The following is a 9,900-nucleotide window of genomic DNA, read 5'->3' as shown; positions in this document are numbered from 1 at the left end:
TTTAGGAATGCTGGATATTGTATTGACTCACATATATTAAATCTCAACAGAAATAGAGATTCTTTGTCTTATAATTTATGGCACTTTATTGTTTTTTTCATTGTGGAAAAATCTTTAAGAAAAAAAATGTAGTTAACAAAAAAAAACTTAAGTCCCACCTAGCAAAGTATACCCAAAAGGAAATTACAGTACAGGTAAGTTTTAAGTCAAATCCTCACCAATTCCTACAGTATTAGTAATGAGTCTCAATTTTCAAAACTCACTTATTTTTAAAAGCTTAAACTTAACCTAAAAGACTTTAAAGGAAAATAAACTAGAATGAACAAACATGAGAAATGTTTGTCTTTGAATGAGGGATCTAGCACCTTGAGTTGTCCAAAAAAGTATGTCTCCCCAATGTGTTCACGGCAATGTGGTGTAAAAGATCCATTCAATGTACTTAAAACCACTTTAACTCAGATAACATCACTCTGAAATACACAACCAAAATGTTACTTGAGAAAAGCTGAAAATAGTTTTAGTTTACTCATTATCACAAGCTAGAAGAAAGTTTGCATGAGAAAACACTGCAAAGGTAATTTTTTAATCCAGATTTCACAAACTCATGGTGCAAAATGGGTCCCACAGCTTCTTCTAAGAGTAATAATTGCTTTTCACTGCTTGTTGTATGCCTGTGAAAATTTGATTGCAATAGTGCAAATGTTCCTACAAAACTAATCACATCCACCCATGCTGTTCTGGCCTCAATAGCCAGCCCCATAACAGCCACTCACAGACTGGCTCTCGAGGCCACTGTAAGTAGGCTGGGCTGACACTCCCATGCCTTGCATCATCTGGCTGCTATACGCCCCATTGCTGGCCCCAGGAGTGGAATTCAGGAAAAGGTCTATGTGCCTGTGTTGCGTGTTGGCCTGGTCTTTGGACATAGCTGCCACAGCTTTTTCGTGAGTGGCAAACTCAACATCAGCTCCGCCGGTCATGCTTCCATCAGGCCCAGTCTCAATATGCACTCTCACAGGGTTGAGCGGAGAGAAGTTGTAAGTGTCGTTCTCTGTGGGTGTGTATGGTAGCCCTCTCATGTGGACACTGTCCAGTGCTACTCCCGACAGTGAACTCCCTGTCTCCATACCTGTGGTCATCCGTGCCTGAGGGACAATAGCTGAGGTCTCTCCCAAACACATCAGTGGTAAGCTGTAGCCATCGCTGAGGCTGCCGTTGTCCTCAGAGCCCCCATAGCCTGCACTATAATCACCAGACCTCATCGTCTCCGGGCCAGCTTGCTTGATGATGCCAATACACCTCCTGGCTCTGCCAGGATGATCTTGGGGCCTTGGCTGCTGTATAGACATGAACTTCACAGGGGGATCCGAGTATGACCTAACTTCTTCCTGACTGCTTTTGAACACTTCAGCATACCTGCACCTTATTCTCTCCTTATGCTTCCTTAGGGCCTTCTCAGCTAACTCCTGTGAGGCAAAACTACACAAAGGCTTCCCCTCTAATCTTGCCCCTGAGGTCCACAGGCAATGTGATCCTGCTTGGCATAATTTCCAACCCTGAGAACTGAACAATTTCTTTCTCGGTGCCTCCAAATGGGGGAGCTCGAAGCCGCACGAAGCCATCATTGGTGGTGTCAGCACCGTTTGGACCACGGGGCTTCAACACTCAGTCCATCTCGGTTCTGTGGTATGCTTTCCCTGTCTTTTTTAAGGGCCGTTTTTACATGGCCCTTACCACTCTCACCAAAAGCCTCACCACTCTGTCTGCCTTCTCTAGAGTAGATGAAATGAACACCTGCAGCCCCATCATGTATTGTGCAGTCAGAAAGGAAATTCTGCACATCCTCAACAGAGCAGGATCAGGGCAGGCCACGGAGCTTGACCACAAAGCCTTCACCTCCCTCAGGGCGCAGCCTCATGGACACTTGAGAGAACAGAGGTCAAATAAACTTGGATGCAGCTTTTTTGTGGCTTAAAGAACAACTCTAGGATAAGGGTGGGATGCCCACAGTTGGAGACACTTCTGGTAGGTGACAAATTGCTGAGGGGAGCAGGACTGGTCAAACAAGTGCAGTTTACAGTCAAAGAACCCTTAATTCCGCCTGACCCTTGAAAACGCAGAGGGCTCCAGGAAAGTCCAGGTGCATCTCCTTCTGTTACTAGCCTGAAATGGAAACTCAACTGGCTGTAGGCAAAGGTTTCATAGGAGGGTTGAAACTGAGCTTTTAAGCTTGCAGCCCTCGGCCGCCAGGGGCGCATCTGAGCAATGTGTCTGTGGGAAGCACAGGGAAGGTCACAGGCACTGACAGGTGCAGGAGGAGCTCACTGAAATAGGCTGACAGCAGGCTTGTAGCACTTTCTGAATGAGAGGATGAAAAGCAAGAATCGTCATCAATTATGGAAAATTATCCCTCGGAAGTAAATATTCCCTCTTTCCAATTCTCTTCATTTTCTCCACCTGGAATTCCAATGATAAAGACTTTAACCAATTCTCTATGACTTTTAATCTCTCAAAAATATATTTTGGGGTGCCTGGGTGGCTCAGTCGGGTGAGCGTCCGACTTAGGCTCAGGTCATGATCTCACAGTTTGTGGGTTTGAGCCCCGCATCGGGCTCTGTGCTGACAGCTCTGAGCCTGGACCCTGCTTCAGATTCTGTGTCTCCCTCTCTCTCTTCCCCTCCCCTGCTCGCACTCTGTCTCTGTTTCTCAAAAATGAATAAACATAAAAAAAAACTTTAAAAAATATGTATCTTAAATGTATATATTTTTAATTATAGAGAGAGGGAGAGAGCACTAGCAGGTGCGAGGGGTGGGGAGGGGCAGGGGGAGGGGAAGGAAGAGAGAGTGTGAGAGAGAGAAAATCCTAAGCAAGCTCTACCGCTGAGCATGGAGAGGCACCTCTGTCCTGTCTTTAATGTGTGTGAGTGCTGCATTCTGGATGATTTCAGCAGATCCATCTTTCAGTCTACTAATTATTTATTATTTTAGCTCTGCTTAATCTACTGTGTAACCCATACAGCTTAAAAAGAAACATTTGTGAAAGGGAGGCCTGGGTGGCTCAGTCCCTTAAGTCACCCACTCTTGATTCCGCCTCAGGTCATGATGTCACAGTTGGTGGGATCAGTCCCACATAGGACTCTGTGCTGACAGTGCAGTGCCTGTTTGGGATTCTCTCTCTCTCTCTCTTTCCCTTCCCCGCTTGTGAACGCACGGTCTTTCTCTCAAAATAAATAAATAAACCTTATAAAAAATGTTTAAAATAAACATTTATAAAGATCTTTGTATGCTGAGTTTTTTATATGGTATCTTGTTCTTTTGAAGAAAACATGAAATACGCATACATGAGTGTAGAGCTTATTAATCATACTGAATATATTTTTCAGTGGGTTGCTTTCGGGTGCTACTTTTTCAGTTTTTTATTCTTTTTTGTCTACTTCCTGTGTTTAGAAATTATATGTCCTCTGGCTAATCATTTAGTGGTTAACACACATTTAATTGTGGTAAAATGACATTACATTGATCATAATCATTTTAAAGTACAATTCAGTGGCATTAACTATATTTACAATGCACAGCCAGCCCAAATTGCACACAATGTACAATTAGAACTATATATTTCCAAAATTTTTCATCACTCTAAATGGAAACTTGTACCCACTAAGCGTTCCCAAGGTACCTGGGTAGCTCATTCGGTTAAGTGTACAACTTCAGGTCAGGTCATGATCTCACAGTTCATGAGTTTGAACCCCATGTGGGGTTCTGTGCTGACAGCTCAGAGCCTGGAGCCTACTTTGGATTCTGTGTCTCCATCTCTCCCTGTCCCTCCCCTGCCTGTGCTCTGTTTCTCTCTCAAAAATAAATGTTTTAAGAAATGTAACCAGTCGTTCCCAATTCCCCTCTCCCCCCAGCCCCTGGCAACCACAAATTAGCTTTCTGTCTCTATGGATTAGCCTATTATGTACATTTGTATGTACATTTGTATGTGGTCCTTTGTATCTGGCTTGTTTCACTGAGTGTAAGGTTTTTAAGGTGCATCCATGTCGTAGCATGTATCAGTAACATATGCAATAATTGTCTTTATGGCTGAATAATATTCTATTGAATGGATATCTCACATTTTGTTTATTCATTTATCTGGTGATAGACATTTGTGTTGTTTTTACCTTCTGGCTATCGTAAATAGAGCTACTATGAACATTCTTAACTTTTTGTTTGAACACCTATGTGTAATTCTTTTGGGTGTATATCTATGAGGGAAAGTACTGGGTTATGTGGTAATTCCATGTTTACATTTTTGAGGAAGCACCAAATTGTTTTCCACAGCACTGTACAATTTTATATTTTTACCAGAAATCCATAAGATTTATAGTTTTTCTACATCCTTGCAAATACTTGTTATTTTCCTTTTTCTTTTTTCTTTTATTTTCTTTTTTTTTTTTTTTTTTACTACAAATAGTTTCTCAGTGTGCTTTTCATTTGCATTTTCTAAATGACTAATTCAGTTAGCATGTTTTCATGTGTTTGTTGCCTATTTGGATATCTGGAGAAATGTCCATTTTTAAATTGGGTTTGTGTCTGCTGTTGAGTTGTAAGAGTTCTTTATATACTCTGGATACTAGACGTTTATCAGATACATGATTTGCAAATATTTTCTCCCAGTTTCTGGATGGTCTTTTCACTTTTAGAGTATCCTTTGATGGATGAAAGGGTTTTTTCAAATGTTTAAAGTTTATTTATTAATTTATTTTTTGAGAGAGATAGAGAGAGAGAGAGAGAGAGGGAGAGAGAAAGAGCACAAGTAGAGGAATGGCAGAGAGAGTGGAAGAGAGAGAATCCCAAACAGCCTCCGTGCTGTCTGCATGCAGAGCCTCACGGAGCTTGATATCATGAACTGTGAGATCATGACCTGAGCTGAAATCAGAGCCAGATGCTTAACTGACTGAATCACCCAGGCTCCCCTATGCATGAAAGTTTTTAATTTTTATGAAATCTAGCTTGTCTATTTTTTCCTTCATTGCTTGTATTTTTGGGGTCACATTTAATAAACCATTAACAAAGGGGGACCTAGGTGGCTCAGTCTGCTAAGCATCAGACTCTCGATTTCAGCTCAGGTCATTATCTCCTGGTCCATGAGTTCGAGCCCTGAGTTGTCTGAAGCCTGCTTGGTATTCTATGTCTCCCTCTCTCTCTGTCCCTTCCTCAGCTCATGCTGTCTCTCTCTGAAAATAGTAAACAAGAAAGAAAGAAAGGAAGAAAGAAAGAAAGAAAGAAAGAAAGAAAGAAAGAAAGAAACCATTGACAAACAATTGCCAAAGCCAAGAAAATTTTCCCATTTTCTTCTAAGAATTTTATTGCTGTAGAGCTTAAATTTTGATCTGTTAACTATTTTGAGTTAGTTTTTGTACATCATTCTTTTACATGTGAATATCTAGTTGTCCCAGCACCATTTGTTGAAGAGACTCTTCACCATTGAATAGTCCTATGGAACTTGTTGAAAATCAATTATAAAGCCTCTCTTCTACCCTACTCCCCCCCCAAAATTGCACTCCCTAGCTCTCCCTCCTAGGTTTTTGGCATGTCTTTTGTTTGTCCCAGCTTTCTCCCCTAGCCTCCTACCCCCAGGCAACAGCAACCTGCTCATTTTATTTGTTTTCATTGTTTTTGAGGACCACATAGCCACTCCACTCTGGTAGAGTTCAGAGTTAGGCAAAACAAAGGGGAGACTCTTGCATAAGTCTTTGAAGGGAACTCTAGCAAGGTCAAAACAGAGAAACACAGTTCCTTGGGAATCAGACCCTTTCTGTTCTTCTGGTTCCAGGTACCCACCCTGGGAATGCAGGCTGCCATTTTCAAGAATGCCACCATGACAGGAAAGAGGATGGAGCTAGAAGTTAGAATATCACAAAGAACTCTTACCTTATTTTGGAGGCTTTTCTGCTGGCTGAGTCTGTGCTTGGTTGCTGTAGACCTTCTGTTCTCTTCCAGGGTTGTGATTATAACAGGGTTTGTTTAGTTTTGTTTTGCCAAACATTTAGGGGTTTAGGGGCAGGATGGCTCCTGGAGGTCCATACTCTGCCATATTTTCTTCTATCACTCTACCCTATATATTTTGACATGCACGTCAAATTTAACAAAGTCTAAAAGATTTTACCCTTCTCTCAAAAATATAAGGTTTTAAAAATGCTTTCATTCTAATTCCTCCTGCCCAACTTACAGGCTATTTTCCTCCATTATCTTAGTTTTTGGCTGCTTATATATCTTCCATGATAATAATGGTTATGATAATGGCAATGAGGATGATGTTGACTGTTACAATGCTTAATTAAATTTTCTCTTATTTGCCAACATAATTCCTCATTATTCCATGGTAAATCACAAAGTCTCCATATCTTCACAGTCCGATGTGGTCGCCATTAGCCACATATGGCTATTTTACACTTGAGATGTGGTTAGTAAGGCTGAGGAACTAAATATTGTTTTTTCTGAGTCAGTGTAAATTTATATTTAGAAAAAAGGAGTGGAAAATCATTTTCTGTTAAACATGCATGTATGATTGTCATAGGACTCCATTTCACTTTAAATGTCAGCATTGCAATTTCAGTGTGTTGTAAATATAAAATACACACTGGATTTCAAAAACTTATTATGAAAAAATAAATGTAAACTATCTCATCAGTAATTTGTATTACTCAGTAATTTTTTAAAATGATATTTTTAATACATTTGGCTAAACAAACTATTAACATCAATTTTTCACCTTTTGTTTTCAATGGTCATAATGCGACTACCAGAGAATATAGGATTATGTATATGTTTCTATTAATAGTGCTGCTCCAATCAATGTGATTTCCATCTCTCTGATATATATATATAAAATTTAGAATTTCCCTTACTGAAGGTGACAAGCTCTCTATGTTGTCTAAAATGTCTATTTTATTTTCATATTTCAAAGATAGTTTCTTTGGGTATAGAATGCTAAGTTGATATTTATTTTCTTTCAACACATTGAAGATATACACCATTCTACTGTCTTCTGGCTTACACTGTTACCTTCAGGAAGTAAACATTCAGCCTAGTTGCCATTTCTATGTTAACAATCATTCATTATCCTCTCGATAGTTTTTTTTTTTTTTAATTTTTTTTTTAACGTTTATTTTTGAGACAGAGAGAGACAGAGCATGAATGGGGGAGGGTCAGAGAGAGAGGGAGACACAGAATCTGAAACAGGCTCCAGGCTCTGAGCCATCAGCACAGAGCCCGACGCGGGGCTGGAACTCACAGACCATGAGATCATGACCTGAGCCGAAGTCGGACGCTCAACCGACTGAGCCACCCAGGTGCCCCTCCTCTTGATAGTTTTAAGATCTCCTTTAAGTTGATGTTCTCCTGTGCTGTGTCTAGATGTAGATTTCTTTTTATTTATCCTATTTGGAATATATTAGGTTTCTTTGAACTGAGGTTTTGTGATTTTCAATAATTCTGGAAATTCCAAGCCGTATCTCTTTACAGAGATCCTCTTTCCCATTCTTTCTATTTTTCCCCTTTTGGAACCCTAAATAGATATACATGAGACCATCTATTTCTAGATTTCATGTGTTTTCACTTTTCTTCATAGTTTTTATTTATCTTTCTTAGCTACATTCTATTACTCTATTGTTTAATCAATACTGAGTATTTTTTTTTAATTTTTTAATGTTTATTTATTTTTAAGACAGAGAGAGACAGAGCATGAACAGGGGCGGAGCAGAGAGCGAGGGAGACACAGAATCTGAAGCAGGCTCCAGGCTCCGAGCCATCAGCCCAGAGCCCGACGCAGGGCTCAAACTCACGGACCGTGAGATCATGACCTGAGCCGAAGTTGGATGCTTAACCGACCAAGCCACCCAGGCGCCCCAACACTGAGTATTTTTATTTCATCTATTGTATATTTTACTTCCAGAAGTGCTGTTAGGTTCTTTTTGGTCATTTGTTGCTCATATATTCAAGCTTCTCATTTAACTCTTTAAATATGTTAATTATAATATTTTTCTATATCTGACATTGTCACTATCTGATTTCTGTGGGTTTGTGTCTGCAGCTGTTATTTCTACTTGTTTTCATTCATGTTATCTTCCTTTTCTTAAAGTGTATTTTATGAGGGGTACCTGGGTGGCTCAGTCAGTTGAGCGTCTGACTTCACCTCAGGTGTGATCTCACTGTTCATGGGTTCAAGCCCCACATCGGGCTCTGTGCTGACAGCTCAGAGCCTGGAGCCTGCTTTGGATTCTGTGTCTCCCTCTCTCTCTTCCCCTCTGCCACTCACACTCTGGGTCTCTCTCTCTCTCTCTCTCAAAAATAAACATTAAAACATTTTTTTAATGTATTTTATGAAATTTAAGTGTAAGCTGCATTATTCCTAGGACTACATCTTTAGGAATTTTTTGAAACTCAAACTAAAGGTAAAATCATCAAAGAGGATTCTTATTTGCTTTTGCCAGCCACCTGGGGGACATTGTTAACCCAGAACCACTTTAATTTTTCCACTTAGGTATTTTTTTTATCATATAAGTAATATGAATGTGCAACAAAACCTGCAGGTGTATTGGTTTATGGATACAAATTTTTTGAAGAGGATTTTTTTCCTCCTCCATCAAATGGAAAGGCTGCATTAGGGCAACTTCCTGGCTTTCTCCTTCTATGTAGCGGGTTTATTTCTAATTCATTATTACACTGATAGAGGTAGGCTGTGTGTGTGTGTGTGTGTGTGTGTGTGTGTGTGTGTGTGTGTGTGTGTGTTGCAGTTTAAGATCCCTTATTAGGTTCCTAACTCAGGTGGGCCCAAAACTCCAACTTTTGTTACCTCATGTAGAAGAGTCTCACGTAGAAATTGAAATGAAACCTCAGGGTCTCCAGGTGGGCAACAGAAATCTTCAGGGCAACAGCCAGTTTTGGTGTCATTTTCCTTTTAGGATTTCAATTTTCAGTGCATTTTGAGGACCTGCAAATTATTTGCTTTTGTGTCAGTGCAATAATGTGCTAAAAATATTTTCTTTATATAGTATCCAGCATTTAAATGCTTTCAATTAGTGGGTCATTCAGTGTGTTTTGTCTGTCATAATGTTAGGAAATAAAATGATCTTTTGTTCATTTCTCATGGATTTCATTCCATCTTTTATTTCTCATGTGTTTTTAACATAATTATTTTATAGTTTATATCCAATAATTCTTATATCTAAAATTTTTGACAGTCTAATTCTCTGTGTTGTGCTTTTGTTGTTTCTGTTGACCCTTGTTCATGGGTCAACCTTCTTTTCTCATGTGTTTTGGATGGTGAAATATGGGTAGCAGGGCTTCATATATGGGAGTCTTGTGAGGGAGACATCCCTTCATGCAGGATTATTTTCCTCTTTTAGGTAGCGTGGCCATTTACCAGTCTGGGCTATTTTAAGTGTTGTTGCTTTGGGATTTCTGGGATTATATGTGTATAAAATCCAACACCAAACTCCTTTGAAGGCAGGCTTGAGCTATTAATTCTTTGACAGTCATGTTATACTCCTGCTCAGAGCCCAGGTTGGGATTCATGCATTTTCTTGCCTTCTTTTGCTGGTAGTAGGAAGTCTTGGTTTGTGTCTTGTTTCCTTGAGGATATAGCCTTCCTACATCTGTGCTTTGATCTCAACTGCAAGTCCCTCCTGGCTAGTCCCCAAGGTCTTGCTTGCTTCCTATCCCTCTCATGGCTGCTAAACGTTAGCCTCTTGGTTTCAGGATCAGGAGAAGGTACAAGATCAACCCTGGTTTACCATCAGTCCATCTTGCCACTCTGATTGCCAGCAACCTGGTCTGTGAGGCCTTCTAGTTCCTTTTATATCTCATTGTTGATTTATTTTCTCTTTCTAAATTTATTTTTGACAGAGATTTATT

The 9,900-nt window shown here is 39.9% G+C and overlaps 1 pseudogene; it reads right to left on the bottom strand.

The window, feature by feature from the left end:
- Positions 1–713: 713 nt before the first annotated feature.
- On the bottom strand, positions 714–1,990 carry LOC112863483 (heterogeneous nuclear ribonucleoprotein F-like; annotated as a pseudogene).
- Between the last annotated feature and the right edge of the window lie 7,910 nt (positions 1,991–9,900).

The sequence above is a fragment of the Puma concolor genome, chromosome B4, assembly GCF_028749965.1.
Source record: "Puma concolor isolate L17-30 chromosome B4, mPumCon1.1.hap2, whole genome shotgun sequence".
Classification (NCBI taxonomy): Eukaryota; Metazoa; Chordata; class Mammalia; order Carnivora; family Felidae; genus Puma; species Puma concolor.
The sequence above is the reverse complement of the archived record's forward strand: the minus strand, read 5'-3'. Positions and strand labels throughout refer to the sequence as shown.